The sequence below is a fragment of the Heterodontus francisci genome, chromosome 5 (assembly GCF_036365525.1).
Source record: "Heterodontus francisci isolate sHetFra1 chromosome 5, sHetFra1.hap1, whole genome shotgun sequence".
In the NCBI taxonomy this organism is placed as follows: domain Eukaryota; kingdom Metazoa; phylum Chordata; class Chondrichthyes; order Heterodontiformes; family Heterodontidae; genus Heterodontus; species Heterodontus francisci.
The window spans coordinates 143,583,374-143,604,363 of record NC_090375.1 but is presented as its reverse complement, the minus strand read 5'-3'; the positions used below and the strand labels follow the sequence as shown (position 1 = coordinate 143,604,363).

General features: G+C 43.2%; 1 protein-coding gene across 1 annotated transcript in view; it reads left to right on the top strand.

The window, feature by feature from the left end:
* eif3hb (eukaryotic translation initiation factor 3, subunit H, b) overlaps positions 1 to 20,990 on the top strand; it is a 201,373-nt gene that overhangs the window by 92,082 nt on the left and 88,301 nt on the right. The gene's annotated exons all lie outside the window — the stretch shown is intronic.

The following is a 20,990-nucleotide window of genomic DNA, read 5'->3' as shown; positions in this document are numbered from 1 at the left end:
TATTCAAATGTATATTTCAGTCTTCTGTGACGATGATAAATACTTTTGCATGAGATTTTGCAAATTATCTTGGTTTCCATGGTAATAAAGCTTGATCTATCTTTTAGTAACTGTTTGCTTCCGGTGATATAAATTTGGTACTTTCGGAGCTCAGTTAATGCTGTGGTCGCCTATGGTTCTGAATGTGTTCACTGTGATGTGAAATAAATCGGAAGAACTCTGAAATTAATAGAAATATATGATTGTTCTTCTTGTTTCCTGTGTTTTGGTTTGTGGGAGAGGGGTTGCAGAAGTCATCCATTTCATATACTCTTTCAAAAGCACTGATGAGCTGAATCATATTTACTTTTATTCGGGTACAGTTAAAATCTCATCCACCTTTTAGTATTTTGATTTACTTCAGAGGTTTAAACTCTGGTGGGTATGTTAACTGTTAAATGTATTATCGGGAACCCCAAAATTACTGTTTTCACCCATCGACCAGCTAATGTGTCTCCATTTAGAATAGGGGAATAACAAACATAATCAGGCTGCCACTGTGTCTCAAAAGGATTTCAAACTAAATTTGGACAATAACTAGGATCTATTCAACCAATGATCAAAATGGTGATGCTGCTCAGAATACCAAATGGAACTGTTTATATTTTCCTCTTGGCAGATTATTTTGATTTTAACAAAAAAAGTAATTTTACCTCTGTCAAATACCACGCTTTTAAAACAATTTAGAAGTACTTATTTTTATGTCCATTATTTAGATGCACAATGTTGTAATTAATGGTGCACTAAAGAACAATTTGCTGTTTTATTTTCCTCTGCTATGTTCATTGTATTATAAGCTTCAGTTTACTTTAGTTTAGGTTTACTTTAGGTAGGGAATATGGGAATAGGTGGTAGGGTTAGTATAAATGGGTGGTTGTTGGTCGGCACAGACTCGGTGGGCCGAAGGGCCTGTTTCAGTGCTGTCTCTCTAAATAAAATACTAATGACATTACTGAGTGTAGGTCTGTGGCGTTTTCTCTCACCAGATGGTTTTGGTTTTGCAAAAGTCTTGGTTTCTCAGAAATGAAACTGTTGCCAAGATTGGAGTATTGTAAAATAAATACATAAAGTTTGTGTATCGATGTAGAAAACTGGGACCTGAGCATTTGGTGCATGTTGTACAACACTTTTATAAGTTAGCAGTATATGACAATTAATGCACTTTTTAAAAACTTTTTTGATAACTTTTGTCAGTTTATAGGCTACAGGATACCAAAGGAGGGGTAACTACCAGGATATGTTAATGCTGCTGGTACTTGACACAAAGCAGTATGTTTGTCTTTTGCTGCCAGGGAGGAGCCACCTGATCTTTCAGATTGGTCTATCAAAATCTCTCATTTAAAGAATTACAGCCGCATATCATAGTCCACCCTATCATGTCATAAGGCATTAATATATCAAAAATGCTACTGGTGTCCTTTGCCTTTAGATTGATGAGGGCATGTTCCTCTTATTTCCAAAAGGTGGTATTCTATCTGCTACCTGCTGTGTGTAATAAATAAAAGGGAAAATGAGGCAGCATAAAGCAAACTGTACTGGAAAGAAACATATCACATAGGAGACAAAGATTCTAAAATGTAGGGAAGAAAATTCTGTCACTTCTATCTTGAAAGGCTCATTCCCAGCAAATCAGTCTCCCACCCCAGTTGCTCCTCCTGGCACACCCTCCATCTTTGCTACTCTATATAAGAATGCAGAAGTGGGACTACACCTGGGGCACAACTGAACTTGTCATCAACTCCACCATTATTGTGCTTTCCCATGCCTCGCTTGCTTCTGCCAAAATCACTCTGAGGGGACAAACCCTAGGCAGCTGTCTGACTGGCTGCCTACTCCACTGCTTGATCCTGTCTTCTCTCCCTGTACCTCTAATACCAAAATGTGAATTGCTCATAGATTGATTTGTTAGAATTCTGACCAGCAGTCACTGCTGTTTCATATCCTTCCTCCTCACCTCTGTCCCAGATCTCTTCCCCAGTTTCCCAACCACTCTCACCTTGATCCCGAGTAACTTTGTAGTTTTTGCTCCATCTCCCAACTGTCCTTTCCAAATTATTTATCTATGATGCCCATCTCCTGTTTCCATGATCCTCTCTCCACTCATCTCCTGATCATTCAGTTACCACTCCTGGATCAATGCAAATCCCTCCATGGTGGCACTCCACCCTATTTCTGCAGTATTTTCTAGATTCACTTCTTGCAGCCTTTTGGTTTTCTGGCTCTGGTTTCCTGTGTATCTTTCCTTTACTCAGCATTAATGGAAGAGCTTTTAGCTGCCTAGGCCCTGATCTCTGGAATTCCTTTCCAATATCCTTTCAACTTTCTACTTCAAAAATCTGTTAAAACCTGTCTTTTCATCCTAGTCTTCAATTGCACCTCCTTAACACTCTCCCTCTAGTTTGGTGTTGCGTTCCTCTTATTGCTATTGCAACTCTTTAAACTGCCTTGGAACATGATGTAAATTCAAAACACTATTATCAATGCATATTATTACAGTCTTAAGTCGTACCTGTCCTACAAGTACTCAATGCTGGCACTTGGGTAATTATAACCCTCTGCCACATCCCCCCCACCCCCCCCAAAAAAAAAAATGGGTGGGATTGAGTTGGGTGGGGAGTTAAAATTTTCAAACCCAAACCCGAACCCAACCCGCTTTGCATCTGTCATCTGGTTTCAAGAGTGTCGGGATATCAAGAAACAACTGAAGGCACTGGTTGTAGCAAAGGCTATGGGATCTGACAACACCCTGGCTGTAGGACTGAAGATTTGTGTTCCAAAACTAGCCGCTTTCCTAGCCAAGCCAAGTACAGATATAACACTGACATCTACCCGATAAAGTGTAAAATTGCCCAAGTATGTCCTGTCCACAAAAAGCAGGACAGATCCAAACTGGCTAATTACCACCCCATCAGTCTACTGTCAATCATCAGCAAAGTGATAGAACGTGTCGTTGACAGTGCTATCAAGTGGCACTTACTCACCAATAACCTGCTCACCAATGCTCAGTTTGGGTTCTACCGGAGCACTTGGCCCCAGACCTCATTATAGCCTTGGTCCAAACATGGACAAAAGAGCTGAATTCCAGAGGTGAGGTGAGAGTGACTGCCCTTGACATCAAGGCAGCATTTGACAGAGTGTGAAATCAAGGAGTCCTAGCAAAATTGAATTCGATGGGAATCGGGGGGAAATCTCTCCACTGTTTGGAGTCAAATCTAGCACAAAGGAAGATGGAGGCCAGTCATCTCAACCCCAGGACATGGCTGTAGGAGTTTCTCAGGGTAGTGTCCTAGGCCCAATCATTAGCTACGTCATTAATGACCTTCCGTCCATCATAAAGTTAGAAGTGGGGATGTTCACTGACGATCACACACTGTTCATTACCATTTGCAACTCCTCAGATAATTGAGCAGTCCATGCCTACGTGCAGCAAGATTGGATTACATTCAGGCTTGGGCTGAAAAGTAGCAAGTAGCATTCATGTCACCCAAGTGTCAGGTAATGAGCATCTCCAATAAGAGTGCATCTAACCATCCACCCTTGACGTTCAACAGCGTTACCATTGCTGAAATCCCCACCATCAACATCCTGGGAGTTACCATTGACCAGAAACTTAACTGGATCAACCATGATAAATGGGTCCTTTTCTGTTTGGCAAGATGTAACTAGTGGGGTGCCGCAGGGTTCGATTCTCAGGCCCCAACTATTTACAATCTATATTAATGACTTGGATGCAGGGATAGAAGGTACTATAGCCAAATTTGCAGATGACACTAAAATAGGTGGAATAGCAAGTTGCAATAAAGAAATAAGAAATTTACAAATGGATATGGATTGGTTAGGTGAATGGGCCAAAATTTGGCAGATGGAGTTTAACGTGGATAAGTGTGAGGTTATCCATTTTGGTCGGAAGAATAGAAAGGCAAATTATTATTTAAATGGAGAGAAACTTCAGAGTGCTTCGGTGCAGAGGGATCTGGGTGTCCTCGTGCATGAATCACAGAAAACTAGTGTGCAGGTGCAGCAGGTATTAAGGAAGGTAAATGGAATTTTGGCATTTATTGCTGAAGGAATAGAGTATAAAAGTAGGGAAGTGTTGGTGCAACTGTACAAGGCATTAGTGAGACCGCACCTGGAGTATTGCACACAATTTTGGTCCTCTTACTTGAGGTAATGTAGTTGCATTGGAGGCAGTTCAGAGGAGGTTCACAAGATTGATTCCAGAGATTTGGGGGGTGGGGGGGGGTTTGTCTTATGAAGAGAGATTGAGCAGTTTAGGCCTTTACTCTCTGGAGTTTAGAAGAATGAGAGGAGATCTAATTGAGGTATATAAGATGATTAAGGGGATTGACAAAGTAGACGTAGAGAGAATGTTTCATCTGGTGGAGCAATCTAGAACAAGAGGTCATAGTTTTAGGGTAAGGGGTAGCTAATTTAAAACAGATGAGGAGAAATTACTTCTCTCAAAGGGTCGAGACTGGAATTCACTACCCCAGAGTGCGGTGGATGCCGTGACATTGAGTAAATTTAAGGAGGAGATAAACAGATTTTTCATTAGTAAAGGGTTGAAGGGTTATGGAGGAAGAGTTATGGAGAACGGGTAGGAAAGTGGAGTTGAGGCCGAGATGAGATCAGCCATGATCATATTGAATGGCGGAGCAGGCTCGAGGGGTTGAATTGCCTACTCCTGCCCCTAGTTCTTATGTTATATACATTCTGTAGCTACAAGAGTAGTTATTTTATTTATTATTTAGAGATACAGCACTGAAACAGGCCCTTAGGCCCACCGAGTCTGTGCCGACCATCAACCACCCATTTATACTAATCCTACATTAATCCCATATTCCTACCACATCCCCACCTTCCCTCAATTCCCCTACCACCTACCTATACTAGGGGCAATTTACAATGGCCAATTTACCGATCAACCTGCAAGTCTTTGACTGTGGGAGGAAACTGGAGCACCCGGCGAAAACCCACGCGGTCACAGGGAGAACTTGCAAACTCCACACAGGCAGTACCCAGAATCGAACCCGGGTCGCTGGAGCTGTGAGGCTGCGGTGCTAACCACTGTGCCTGGGAATTCTACAGTGAGTAACTTTCCTCCTGACTTAGGAACATAGGCTGAATGGCTTACTCTTGCTATCATTGAGCATGTTGAAGACAGAAATTAATAGATATCTAATGACATCAAGGGATATGGCAATAGCGTGGGAAAGTGGCGTTGAGGTAGATGATCAGCCACGATGTAATTGAATGGTGGAGCAGTCGCATTCGTGCCACCCAAGGGTCAGGCAATAAGCATCTCCAATAAGAGAGCATCTAACCATCCACGCTTGACGTTCAACAACGTTACCATCGCTGGATTACCCACCACCAACATCGAGCCTGCTCTACCATTCAATTAGATCGTGGCTGATCATCTACCTCAATGCCACTTTCCCGCGCTATCCCCATATTCCTTGATGTCATTAGTATCCCGATATCTATCAATTTCTGTCTTGAACATGCTCAATGATTGAGTTTCCACAGCCCTCTGGGGTAGAGAATTCCAAAGATTCAGCGCCCTTTGGTGAGGAAATTCTTCTTCTTTTCACTCTTAAATGACCTACCCCTTATTCTGAGACTATCTCCACTGGTTTTAGACACCACCGCCTCTTCCCCCCCCCCCCCCCCCCCCCCCCACCCCCTCCCCAGCCGTGGGAAACATCTTATCTGCATCCACCCTGCCACGCCCTGGAAGAATTTGTAAAGTTTTAATGAGATCACCTCTCATTCTTCAAAACTCTAGAGAATACAGGCCCAGTTTCTCAATCTCTCCTCTTAAGACAATCCCGCCATCCCAGGGATTGTCTGGTAAACCTCAGTTGCACTCCCTATGTGGCAAGTATATCTTCCCTTAGACTCCCCAAAGCCTGTCCACTGTCTGCAAGGCACAAATCAGGAATATTATGGACTACTGTCCACTTGCCTGGATGGGTGCAACTCTGACAACACTCAAGAAGCTTGACATCATCCGGGATAAAGCAGCCCACTTGACTGGCACATCATCCACCACCGGTGCACAGTGGTAGCAGTGTTCACCAATCACAAGTTTCACTGCAGCAACTCACCAAGCCTCCTTTGACAGCACTTTCCAAAATTGCGACCTCTACCAGCTAGAACAAGGCAGCAGATGCATGGGAACATCACCTGCAAGTTTCTCTCCAAGCCACACACTACCTTGACTTGGAACTATACAGCCATTCCTTCACTGTCGCTGAGTCAAAAATCTGGAACTCCTGCCCTAACGACACTGTGGGTGTACCTACGCCACATGGATTGCAATAGTTCAAGAGGCGACTCACCACCACCTTCTCGAGGGAAATTAGGGATGGGCATAAGGACATGGTCAGGTGACCAAACCCTCTCCCAGGACTTAAATATTTTAATCAGGCTGCGTCCCTTGGATTCTATCTCTCTTCCAGCTTTTGCATGGTTATCTTAACCACTGCTCACATTTTTTCGGACAGGAGGTGCTGGTAATGGTCCTGTTACTGTTTACTGCTCTTCTGGACCCATCATTTTTTTTTTACTCATCCCATTGCGCCTCCCTTTTGTCTTGAACCATCACCCCTTTTTGCCATTTAATCACTACAGACCTGAAATGTTAACTCTGTTTCTCTCTCCACAGATGCTGTCAACCTGCTGAGTATTTCCAGCACTTTCTAGCTAACAGGAAACAGGGAGTAGAAATCAATGGGTCATTTTCTGGTTGGCAAGATGTTACGAGTGTTTTGCCACAGGGATCAGTGCTGGGGCCTCAATTTTTTACAATTTATATAATTACTTGGATGAAGGGGACTGAAGGTATGTTTGCTAAATTTGTTAATGACGCAAAGATAGGTAGGAAAGTAAGTTGTGAAGAGGACATGAGGTTACAAAGGGATATAGATAGGTTAAGTGAGTGGGCAAAGATCTGGCAAATGTAGGAAAATGTGAAATTGTCCATTTTGGCAGGGAGAATAAAAAACATTATCTAACTGCTGAGAGATTGTAGAACTCTTGAAATGCAGAGGGATCTGGGTGTCCTAGTGCATGAATCGCAAATGGTTAGTATGCAGGTTTAGCAAGTAATTAGGAAAGCTAATAGAACAAAGAACAAAGAACAAAGATAATTACAGCACAGGAACAGGCCCTTCGGCCCTCCAAGCCTGCGCCGATCCAGATCCTCTCTCTAAACATGTCGCCTATTTTCTAAGCTTCTGTATCTCTTTTCTTCCTGCCCATTCATGTATCTGTCTAGATACATCTTAAAAGACTCCATCGTGCCCGCATCTACCACCTCCGCTGGCAAATGCGTTCCAGGTGCCCACCACCCTCTGCGTAAAGAACTTTCCACGCATATCCCCCCTAAACTTTTCCCCTTTCACTTTGAACTCGTGTCCTCTAGTAATTGAAACCCCCACTCTGGGAAAAAGCTTCTTGCTATCCACCCTGTCTATACCTCTCATGATTTTGTACACCTCAATCAGGTCCCCCCTCAACCTCCGTCTTTCTAATGAAAATAATCCTAATCTACTCAACCTCTCTTCATAGCTAGCGCCCTCCATACCAGGCAACATCCTGGTGAACCTCCTCTGCACCCTTTCCAAAGCATCCACATCCTTTTGATAATGTGGCGACCAGAACTGTACGCAGTATTCCAAATGTGGCCGAACCAAAGTCCTATACAACTGTAACATGACCTGCCAACTCTTGTACTGAATGCCCCGTCCGATGAAGGAAAGCATGCCGTATGCCTTCTTGACCACTCTATTTACCTGCGTTGCCACCTTCAGGGAACAATGGACCTGAACACCCAAATCTCTCTGGACATCAATTTTCCCCAGGACTTTTCCATTTACTGTATAGTTCACTTTTGAATTGGATCTTCCAAAATGCATCACCTCGCATTTGCCCTGATTGAACTCCATCTGCCATTTCTCTGCCCAACTCTCCAATCTATCTATATTCTGCTGTATTCTCTGACAGTCCCCTTCACTATCTGCTACTCCACCAATCTTAGTGTCGTCTGCAAATTTGCTAATCAGTCCACCTATACTTTCCTCCAAATCATTAATGTATATCACAAACAACAGTGGTCCCAGCACGGATCCCTGTGGAACACCACTGGTCACACGTCTCCATTTTGAGAAACTCCCTTCTACTGCTACTCTCTGTCTCCTGTTGCCCAGCCAGTTCTTTATCCATCTAGCTAGTACACCTTGGACCCCAAGCGCCTTCACTTTCTCCATCAGCCTGCCATGGGGAACCTTATCAAACGCCTTACTGAAGTCCATGTATATGACATCGACAGCCCTTCCGTCATCAATCAACTTTGTCACTTCCTCAAAGAATTCTATTAAGTTGGTAAGACATGACCTTCCCTGCACAAAACCATGTTGCCTATCACTGATGAGCCCATTTTCTTCCAAATGGGAATAGATCCTGTCCCTCAGTATCTTCTCCAGCAGCTTCCCTACCACTGACGTCAGGCTCACCGGTCTATAATTACCTGGATTATCCCTGCTACCCTTCTTAAACAAGGGGACAACATTAGCAATTCTCCAGTCCTCCGGGACCTCACCCGTGTTTAAGGATGCTGCAAAGATATCTGTTAAGGCCCCAGCTATTTCCTCTCTCGCTTCCCTCAGTAACCTGGGATAGATCCCATCCGGACCTGGGGACTTGTCCACCTTAATGCCCTTTAGAATACCCAACACTTCCTCCCTCCTTATGCCGACTTGACCTAGAGTAATCAAACATCTGTTCCTAACCTCAACATCCGTCATGTCCCTCTCCTCGGTGAATACCGATGCAAAGTACTCGTTTAGAATCTCACCCATTTTCTCTGAGTCCAAGCATAACATTCCTCCTTTGTCCTTTAGTGGGCCAATCCTTTCTCTAGATACCCTCTTTCTCCTTATATATGAATAAAAGGCTTTGGGATTTTCCTTAACCCTGTTTGCTAAAGATATTTCATGACCCCTTTTAGCCCTCTTAATTCCTCGTTTCAGATTGGTCCTACATTCCCGATATTCTTTCAAAGCTTCGTCTTTCATCAGCCGCCTAGACCTTATGTATGCTTCCTTTTTCCTCTTAGCTAGTCTCACAATTTCACCTGTCATCCATGGTTCCCTAATCTTGCCATTTCTATCCCTCATTTTCACAGGAACATGTCTCTCCTGCACGCTAATCAACCTCTCTTTAAAAGCCTCCCACATATCACATGTGGATTTACCTTCAAACAGCTGCTCCCAATCTACATTTCCCAGCTCCTGCCGAATTTTGGTATAGTTGGCCTTCCCCCAATTTAGCACTCTTCCTTTAGGACCACTCTCGTCTTTGTCCATGAGTATTTTAAAGCTTACGGAATTGTGATCACTATTCCCAAAGTAGTCCCCTACTGAAACTTCAACAACCTGGCCGGGCTCATTCCCCAACACCAGGTCCAGTATGGCCCCTTCCCGAGTTGGACTATTTACATACTGCTCTAGAAAACCCTCCTGGATGCTCCTTACAAATTCTGCTCCATCTGGACCTCTAACATTAAGCGAATCCCAGTCAATGTTGGGAAAATTAAAATCTCCTATCACCACCACCCTGTTGCTCCTACATCTTTCCATAATCTGTTTACATATTTGTACCTCTATCTCACGCTCGCTGTTGGGAGGCCTGTAGTACAGCCCCAACATTGTTACCGCACCCTTCCTATTTCTGAGTTCTGTCCATATTGCCTCACTGTTCGAGTCCTCCATAGTGCCCTCCTTCAGCACAGCTGTGATATCCTCTTTGACCAGTAATGCAACTCCTCCACCCCTTTTACCTCCCTCTCTATCCCGCCTGAAGCATCGATATCCTGGGATATTTAGTTGCCAATCATGCCCTTCCCTCAACCAAGTCTCAGTAATAGCAATAACATCATACTCCCAGGTACTAATCCAAGCCCTAAGTTCATCTGCCTTACCAGCTACACTTCTTGCATTAAAGCAAATGCACCTCAGACCACCAGTCCCTTTATATTCATCATCTGCTCCCTGCCTGCTCTTCCCCTTAGTCACACTGACTTCATTATCTAGTTTCTTACAGGCTTTTGTTACTACCTCCTCACTGTCAACTGACCTCAATTGGTTCCCATCCCCCTGCCACATTAGTTTAAACCCTCCCCAACAGCGTTAGCAAAAGCACCTCCAAGGACATTGGTTCCAGTCCTGCCCAGGTGTAGACCGTCCAATTTGTAATAGTCCCACCTCCCCCAGAACCGGTCCCAATGTCCCAAAAATCTGAACCCCTCCTTCCTGCACCATCTCTCAAGCCACGCATTCATCCTGACTATTCTTTCATTTTTACTCTGACTATCACGTGGCACTGGTAGTAATCCTGAGATTACTACCTCTGAGGTCCTACTTTTTAACTTGGCTCCTAACTCCCTAAACTCTGCTTGTAGGACCTCATCCCGTTTTTTACCTATATCATTAGTGCCTATGTGCACAATGACAACTGGCTGTTCACCCTCCCCCTTTAGAATGTTCTGCAGCCGATCTGAGACATCCCTGACCCGTGCACCTGGGAGGCAACATACCATTCGGGAGCCTCGTTTTCGACCACAGAACCGCCTGTCTACTCCCCTTACAATCGAATCCCCTACGACTATAGCCCTTCCACTCTTTTTCCCGCCCTTCTGAGCAGCAGAGCCAGCCACGGTGCCATGGACCTGGCTACTGCTGCCTTCCCCTGGTGAGCCATCTCCCTCAACAGTATCCAAAACGGTATACTTGTTTTGGAGGGAGATGACCGCAGGGGACTCCTGCGCTGCCTTCCTGCTCTTTCTCTGCTATTTATTGTGAGGGGAATTGAATACAAAAGTAGGGAGGTTATGCTTCATTTATACAGGGCATTGGTGAGACCACATCTAGAGTATTGTGTACAGTATTGGTTTCCTTATTTAAGGAAGGATATAAATGCGTTGGAAGCAGTTTAGAGAAGGCTTACTGGACTAATAACCTCGTTCCAGGTGTCTTGTGAGGAAAGTTTGGACAGGCTAGGCGTGTATCCACTGGAGTTTAGAAGAGTAAGAGGCGACTTAATTGAAACATATAAGATCCTGAGGGTTCTTGACAGGATGGATGTGGAAAGGATGTTTCCCCTTGTGGGAGAATCTAGAACTAGAGGTCACTGTTTAAAAATAAGGGATTGCCCATTTAAGACAGATGAGGAGAGATTTTTTTTTCCAAAGGGTCATGATTCTTTGGAACTCTCTTCCTCAAAAGGCAGTGGACGCAGGGTCTTTGAATATTTTTAAGGCAGAGGTAGATAGATTCCTGATGAGCAAGGGGGTGAAAGGTTATTGGGGGTAGGTGGGAATGTGGAGTTGAGGTTACAAATCAGATCAGCCATGATCTTGTTGAATGGCGGAGCAGGCTCGAGGGGCGAAGTGGTCTACTCCTGCTCCTAATTCATATGTTCGTAAACCTTAATATTGTTTCTCTCTCCGCAAATGCTGCTGAGTTGCTGAACATGTCCAGCAATTTTTGTTTTTATTTGTGATAAAGGAGATCTGCTTTCGGGGTTCCGCTCTGGATTTTCTGTTAGGGTTTTACTCTCTTAGCCTTGGTCTTTCCCGAGACGCCCACAAGGCAGTGGGGTTGTTAGGGCCCCTGCTCAGGGCTAGGTGGATACTGGGGGTGAGGGGATGGGAGGGGTGTGGAGGCAAGGGGGTGCGACGGGGGAGCTGGGGAGGGGGTGGGGGGAAGGGAGTGTGAGGGGGTGAGCTGGGAGGGGGGCATGAGGGGGGGGGGAGGGGGTGGGTGCAGGTAATAAAACATTCATCAGCTCCCACCATTGTCCTTTAGTGATCTGAATGCTGGTGGGGTACCTTCATTAATTGGTTAGTAGTAAAGCACTTAAGAGAGGACCTCATCAGGGTAATCGGGCTCTCGGTGCACCTGTTCGCTCCCATCTGCATCATCTTCGTCAACAAGTGGATCGTGAACCTGGCGAGCAGGCCAGCCCACAGTCTGCACGGCCTCCTCAATATCAGCGTCCCTCCGGCTATCCCTATTTCCCCTTTTAGATCCACATCTGCTTTGCAGCGAGGCGGCCAACATCCCCAGCATATACACCCTACTGAGCCAGCGGTGCTTGAGATGGCTGGGCCGTGTGAGCCGCATGGAAGATGGCAGGATCCCCAAGGACACATTGTACAGCGAGCTCGTCACTGGTATCAGACCCACCGGCCGTCCATGTCTTCGCTTTAAAGACGTCTGCAAACGCGACGTGAAGTCCTGTGACATTGATCACAAGTCGTGGGAGTGAGTTGCCAGCGATCGCCGCTGGCGGACAGCCATAAAGGCGGGGCCAAAGTGTGGCGAGTTGAAGAGATTTAGCAGTTGACAGGAAAAAAGACAAATGCAAGGAGAGAGCCAACTGTGTAACAGCCCCGACAACCAATTTTATGTGCAGCACCTTTGGAAGAGTCTGTCACTTTAGAATTGGCCTTTATAGCCACTCCAGGCGCTGCTTCACAAACCACTGACCACCTCCAGGCGCTTATCCATTGTCTCTCGAGACATGGAGGCCAAAGAAGAAGAAGAAAAAAGGAGTTCTGCACATGTGTATCTGGACTTCTTGAGTGGCTGATTTTTAATATCAGGAGAGATTAGAAAGAAGTTTGTCCCTTTTCATAATATTATACAGATTGTAAAGTAAATTTATAAGTTTCTATGAGGTTCAATGCAGTTGCACTACACTTGATGTGAACTCCAAGGAAATAGGAAACTATCTACTGGAGATGGTCTTGCATCTCTTGCTGAATTGCATTCAAATGGCAGGTTGAAAGCATGATTAGTTATATTATCTTCATTAAATAAGCAACTGAAACCACTTCCCAACAACATAAAATACACCCTCAATCTCTCCATTTTAGATCATATATTCTTATTTTCAAACTTTTAAAAATTAAAATGAAAATTAGGAGTTGGTATCTAATTTTGTGAAAATGTTCTCACAATTGAACTTGTTGGGCACTAGAGACAGTTAATCCTTTTCCTGACTTGATGAAGATATTTGATTTCATGTTTTTGTTTACACATTTGAAAATATTGTAAAGCTGCAGTGCCCTGAAACAATTGAAATGTAATGCATTCGAATAGTACTTGCCAACTGGTATAGACTGTTTAAAATATTTTATTAAGCCTGACTGTCTCTTGGCATAACAAGGAACAAAGTGAACATTGAGTTTTTATTTCTTTGAGGCTATTATTTTGTTGGTTGATTTCAGTTGAATCTAACTTCCAGGCATATGAATTATAATATCCCAGCTCTTCACCCCAGAAAGTATCCAAAATTTGAGATAAAGCTAAAAATCATTTTTGCAGTTGTGTTTTTCCTCATTTAGCTACTTTTTATCCAGCTGCTGGAACGTTGTTGAAAGCAGCCAGAATGACTCACCGACTCCAGTGCTGGCAAAAAGATTTCAGTAAAGCTTAATGAGCATATGAAATTTTTGTTTTCGTTCATTTTATCTGGGGCGAAGCATCCTTTTCCCTTCCAAACTTGATATGAACCTATAGTGTATATTTTAAGCTCTTTTAACATAAGGATGAAGTGCTGGTGATTATAGGTCTGATTGTTATTGTGGCAATTTGAACTGATGATTTTGGAGCATCACACAAGTGTATTGCTGCATTGGGGTATTGGCTCAACAGTGATATTTTAATATATATATATAATTCCCCTGCAGCATATTGGCATCAGTCATCTAAATGAGATTAATGAAAACCCTGTGATTGATTTTCCTCCCTGTGGGAAGTAGCTAGCACCTCCCTCTTGACATGCCATAATTAGTGACTTACCATTTAGGGAATTGCAGATGTGATGCCACGTCTTATCACTTTGGTATATGACTCCATCATGTTGCTAATAAGCTTCTGCATTTTCTAAATTGTCGCTATATTGGTGCTTTGTCAGCAGTCTTGGCCAGAGTTTAGGAAACAGAGCTGTTCCCTTGCAATATGAGTCTGTTCAGGGGAAGAACTGGAACTTGACCCATAGAAGTAAAAGCTGCTGCAGCCTGCTGGCTTTCCTCATCAGTTTCCTTTACTCTGTTACTGACTGCTTTTCCCACTCTTCACTACTGTTGCTTTGAACCGGGACGTTCTGTCTAACCTTCCCATTGCAGCTTGAGGATTCCAGTTCTTTGCTGTTCCTGTGTGCCAACAAGTTACAGAATATAGGGTTGGGGGAGTGAGGGGCTTGGTGAAATATGGGGTAAGGGTTGAGTGCAAAAATGCAGGCCAAACAGTGGTAGATTCAAAACAGAGAGCCAGTCACAAGTTGAATCAGTTTGTAATGTTTTTTTTCAATGAAGCGAAAACTGAACAAGTGTAAAACTGTTGAGCTGTACTTTGATTAGCACTGCACATTCCATCTTTGGACAACAGATGGAATTTGTTTTTCAAAAATTTAAAAACATCAAGTAATACAACACCTGTGCACAGGGATCAGTATTCTATCACAGATAATGTTATTAGGATATTGGCATCAGATAACTTTATGTTCTGTAGTATATTGGTATCAGTCCTCAAAATGAATAATGACAACCCTGTGATTGACTTTCCTCCCTGTGGGGAGTAGCTGGAACCTCGCACTGGTAGCTTGCCATTATGCACTCTTCAAAATGTAATCTTTTCTCAGCTGAATTTTGCTTTTTAGTAAAAATTATTTCAAATGTTAATTGTTATAAAGCAGGATTACAGAAGTGGACAGTCTGATTTTAGAAGGACTTAATGTGTGCCCCCCGCCCCCATTTTGATGTCGAAATGTTTGCATTTCTCAAAGGATCAAAGACCATTCAACTTGTAAAGCTGTCAATCATTGACTACATTGCTGCAAGGATGTGATTTTGCTTGAGTGATCACAAGCAGCAAAAATGGGATCTGACCTGGGAAATGATTCAAATATACAAACGATAGCTACTTTTAGTGGCGTGGATCAGGAGTTGCCACAAAATTACTCATTCTGAAAAGGTGAAAGCAGAGCAAATTTATCTTAAGTCAAAACATGTTTTCAGAAGGTTTCTTTGTGTGCAGGTGAGGTTATACTATTGCAGCATTTTTACATTGAATGTTGATTTTTCTTTAAAGTTGGGTGTTTTTCTTTGAAAAATAAGGTCTGCCCAATATTAATGTGCAATTACTGTACCAGCATGTAATAAATTTCTGTCTTGATGGACCATGAATTGTTAAATGTGGATGACATACTAAAAAATTAAGTGAGACTAGACTATATTCCTAATGATCATTATTGGTGAAAGACCTCTTATATCTTTGGAGTGAAAACTATGGGGATATTTAGAATTTGGGCCACATTTCCCCAGTAATTGAGTGACTTTCTCCATATCCCAATATTCTCCATTAAATCCCATATGTTAAAAGACAGAAATTTTGGGCTGATTTTCGTTAGCATCCCGATGTCTGGTTTTGGGGTGTCGTTGGGGGAGGGGGGGTGGGTGGGGGGTGTGGTGGGTGGAAACCAGAGCAACAGCAGCCGCCGTGGAACCTGACACCGGGATTTCCGGACTCCATCTTCCTGGCAGGGGGGAAGTTCTGTGGCAGCCTGGGACATCGCACCTTTGCATGAATTAAAATGCAAACCGCAGTGATCTTACCTTCAGTCCCCGATCTTCAGCACGATGTGTGGCACTCATGCGCTTTCACTTTCCCGTCCAGGGAAAGCTGGCGCCATTGAGGTGGAAATGGGTGAACTCTGCACTCTGTTGGGTATGGAGGTTAAGCGGTGAATTCTGCATTATGGTGTGCTGTTTGCAAGGTTGGCAGCCTTTTACAAATGGCGCCATTACCTGTCCTTCAAAAGGTGACAGTGTCACTGAGGCTGCCCCGCCACATGTTTGGGGGGTAGGGGGCGGCCGCTGTAAGTAAGTAAAGTGGCCATCCACCGCTTAATCATGGTAGCGTGGGTCCCATGGGGGATGGCCACCATGTTCCATGCCCGCTGCCGCTCCCAGTGGTGGGGCTACAAAACCCAGCCCTTCCTCTCTAGCCATCATTTCTGATCTTCAAAATCATCTAGCTTTTTAATTTTTTTAGTCGCGTTCATCATAATGCTGCCTCTCGCTCCCAATCTGGGTCTTGCACGTTTAAGTCAATGAGAGTAATCATAAACAATGTTCTTTAAGATAGATTAAAATGGTTTGTATCTATTATTTAACCAAAATTAGAGATCCAAGGGACTAGGGAGAATGAGGAAATGAAGGAAATTAGTATTAGTAAGAATGTTATATTGGAGAAATTAATGGGGCTGAAGGTTGATAAGTCCCCAGGACCTGATATTCTACATCCCAAAATGTTGAAAGAGATATCTATGGAGATAGTGGATGCATTGGTGATCATCCAAAATTCTATAGAATCTGGAACGGTTCCTGCAGATTGGAAGGTAGCAAATATCACCCCACTATTTAAGGAGGGAGAGAGAAAACAGGAAAATACAGACCTGTTAGAGTTACATCAGTAGTAGGGAAAATGTTAGACTCTATTCTAAAGGATGTGATAAATGGACACTTGGATAATCTGACTGGGCATAGTCAACATGGATTTATGAATGGGAAATCACGTTTGACGAACTTGATGGAGTTTTTTGAGGATGTTACTAACAGAATTGATGAAGGAGAGTTGGTGGATGTAGTGTACTTGAATTTTCAGAAGGCTTTTGATAAAGTCCCCCACAGGAGGTTGGTTAGCAAAATTAAAGCACATGGGATAGGAGATAATATACTGGCATGGATTAAGGATTGGTTAACAAGCAGAAAACAGAGTAGGAATAAATGGGCCATTCTTGCGTTGGCAAGCTGTGACTACTGGGGTACCGCAAGGATCTGTACTTGGGGCCCCAATTGTTCACTATATATATATATATGATTTGGATGTGGGGACCAAATGTAATATTTCCAAATCTGTAGATGACTCAAAACTAGTTGGGAATGTGTGTTGTGAGGAAGATGCAAAGTGGCTTCAAGGGGATTTGGACAGACTTAGTGAGTGGGCAAGAATGTGGCAGATGGAATATAATGTGGAAAAATTTAAGTTTATCCATTTTGGTAGGAGGAATAGATGTGCAGAGTTTTTTTAAATTCATTCATGGGATGTGGGTGTCACTGGCCAGGCCAGCATTTATTGCCCATCCCTAATTGCCCTTGAGAAGGTGGTGGTGAGCTTGTTAAATGGTAAGAGATTAGAAAGTGTAGATGTACAATGGAACCTGGGTGTCCTTGTCAATAAGTCACTGAAAGCTAATATGCAAGTGCAGCAAGGAATTAGGAAGGCTAATGGTGTGTTAGCTTTTATTGCAAGAGGAGAGTACAGGAGTAGCGCAGCCTTGCTTCAATTGTATAGAGCCTTGGCTAGACCGCGTCTCGAGTACTGTGTGCGGTTTTGGTCCCCTTACGTTAGGAAGGATATTATTTCCATAGAGGGAATGCAACGAAGGTTCACCAGACTTGTTCCTGGGATGGCGGGACTGTCCTATGAAGAGAGATTGGGGAAACTGGGCCTGTATTCTCTAGAGTTTCGAAGAATGGGAGGTGATCTCATTGAAACCTACAAAATACTTAAAGGGATAGACAGGGTTGATGCAGGTAAGATGCTTCCCCTGGTTGTGGGGGGGTGGGGTGGGGGTGGGGTGCGCAGTCTAGAACCAGGGGACACAGTTTCAAAATAAGGGCAGAGATGAGAAATTTCTTGATTCAGAAGTTTGTGAATCTTTGGAATTCTCTACCCCAGAGGGCTGTGGAAGCTCAGTCATTGATTATGTTTAAAGTAGTGATTGACAGATTTCTAAATACCAAGCATATAATGGGATATGGGGTTAGTGTAGGGAAAAAGGCATTGAAGTGGCTGATCAGCCATGACCCTATTGAATGGCGGAGCAAGCTCGATGGGCTGAATGGCTTACTCCTGCTCCTATGTTCCTAACCATGCTGCTTCTTACAGGCGAAGCATGTCTGTACATTTTATAGAACAGTTTTACTTGTAGGAATAAGCATAGTTTAATAAGCAAAGGGCTATAAAAGTCAAATGTATTAAAACAGGAGGCAACTGACCAGACAATTTGAAAAGCATTTTAAATTTGACCGTCAGAATTCAAATGATACCCTTTCAATATATGTGACAAGTACCTTAATTACTGTACATAAGATGCTGCATAATATCAAACCCAATTGAAAGTATAATTGGGCTAAAATTTGTCATCTTTTTATTCATTCATGGAATGTGAGTGTTGCTGGCTAGGCCAGCATTTATTGCCCATCCCTAATTGCCCTTGAGTAGGTGGTGATGAGCTGTCTTCTTGAACTGCTGCAGTCCATGTGGTGTAGATAGACCCACAGTGCTGTTAGGAAGGGAGTTCCAGGATTTTGACCCAACGACAGTGAAGGAATGGCAATATAGATCCAAGTCAGGAAAGTAGTGTGGCTTGGAGGGGAACTTGCAGGTGGTGGTGTTCCCATGCATCTGCTGTGTTCTGGTGCACACTTAGAGTGTGACTGTCCTGTGTTTTTATTTTAAATAAACAGTGCTTCAACAATGAAAAGTGATGAATAAACATTCTCATATTTAATCTTTTTTCATGTCAACCAAAACCAGCAGCAATGCTGACTAAAATCTTGCATTCTGTAATTTTAGAGCAAGCCTGGTGGATGCTTCATGATAGCTGTTTTCAGATCTATGGAATAGCATATTTTTGTTTTGTAACTTTTTAAATCCTCTAGTTATTTGGGATGGTTATAAGCCACCAGGCACATTTCCAGTTAGAGGAAGCAACAGAAGATTATTTTGAGAATTAAGTAGCAGTCAAGTTTGATCAACTTTGAGTCATCAGCCTTGTGTAATTTTAATGTCTGGGGTGTGGCTGGCCATTTTGTTTTGCGGTGTTGAACATTTTAGACTCTCTGTAAACAATATTCTAAGGAAATGGTATAAAATTGATATCTTGTTTTTTTTTTTAGTGGTCTCTAGCCTAAATAATGGCTGTCACTATACAAAATAAGCTGGACATTTCTGAAAGCCCCTTGCCATGTTGGATAATCATTGCTAAATACTTTAATGTCTAACAATGATGTGTGTAAGCATATCAAATTTATTAAAATTCTGCACGGGCCAAAGTAGATGAAGCTAAGTTATATTACATGCTGCCTATTTCCCATTAACTGTAATAGTTGCTGATTATCCAGGATCTATCTTCTAACTATAGTCTTAGAATTAATATTTTCAATTTTATTTTGCCTTGAAACAGTTTCTACATGCAGCATAATAATGTGCTTGAATCTTAAAATCTCTGACCAGAAGTAGATTTTCTGCAGGGATTGTTAAAATGTTTAACCTGTGCTTTTGAGTATCTCTTAGAGATTTTAATGCTGGTTGAAGATATTTTACTTTGATCGATAATTTCAGCCATTTCAGGCCTGATTTAAATGTGTTCCACAATGCAGGGACAATATAAAATAAAGGGTACAACTCTGAAGGGGGTGCAGGAGCAGAAGGACCTGGGTGTATATGTGCATAAATCATTGAAGGTGGCAGGACAGGCTGAGAGAACAGTTAACAGAGTATACGGCATCTTAGGTTCATTAATAGGAGCATAGCATACAAAAGCAAGGGAGTTACGTTAAACTTGTGTAGAACAATGGTGCGGCCTCAAATGGAGTATTACGTCCAGTTTTTTTATTCGATCATGGAATGTGGGCATCGCTGATTAGGCCAGCGTTTATTGCCCATCTCTAATTGCTCTTGAGAAGGTGGTGGTGAGCTGCCTTTTGGAACAGCAGCAGTCCATGTGGGGTAGGTACACCCACAGTGCCGTTAGGAAGGGTGTTCCAGGATTTTGACCCAGCAACAGTAAAGCAAAGGCAATATAGTTCCAAGTCAGGAGGGTGTGTGGCTTGGAGGGGAACTTGCAGGTGGTGGTGGTACCATGCTTCGGCTGCCCTTGTCCTTCTAGGTGGTAGAGGTCACAGGTTTGGAAGGTGCTGCAGTGCATCTTGTAGATGGTACACACTGCTGCCACTGTGCATTGGTGGTGGAGGGAGTGAATGTTTGTGGATGGGGTGCCAATCAAGCGGGCTGCTTTGTCCTGGATAGTGTTGTTGGAGCTGCACCCATCCAGGCAAGTGGAGAGTATTCCATCACATTCCTGACTTGTGCCTTGTGGACAGGCTTTGGGGACTCGGGCAGTTAGTTACTCGCTGCAGGATTCCTAGCCTCTGACCTGCTCTTGTAGCCACAGTATTTATATGGCTACTCCAGTTCAGTTTCTGGGCACCACATTTTAGGAAAGATGTGAAGGCATTGGAGAGAGTCCAGAAAAGGTTCACAAGAATGGTTCCAGGGGTGAGGAACTTCAGTTACATGGATAGATTGGAGAATTTGGGCCTTTATTTTTTTGGAGGAGAAGGTTGGGAGGAGATTTGATAGAGGTATTCAAAATCATGGGTCTGGATAGGGTAGATGGGGAAAAACTGTTCTCATTGGTGGAAAGATTGAGAATAAGCGGGCACAGATTTAAGGTAATTGGCAAAGGAAGCAATAGCGACATGAGGAAAAACTTTTTCATGTGAGTGTTTTTGAACGTTTTGAGTACCTTTCACACTGAAGGGTGACGCCACAATGGAAACCACAGTTATCATATACAACAAGCACAAGTAAATCCATAAAACTATAAAAATCTGCATGGTAGCTAGTGGATTCAGTTAGTTGGATCTTTTTTGCTCCTTCACATCAGAGTACTTCACTATTGCATGTGCCTACATAAAATCAATAACCTATGGGCTGAACTGGGGGATAATTATCAAATGGTAGCATTTAAATCAGTAGGTTTTACTGTCAGATATATGGGGGTAGTACTCCTTTCTGTGCTGTGAGAAG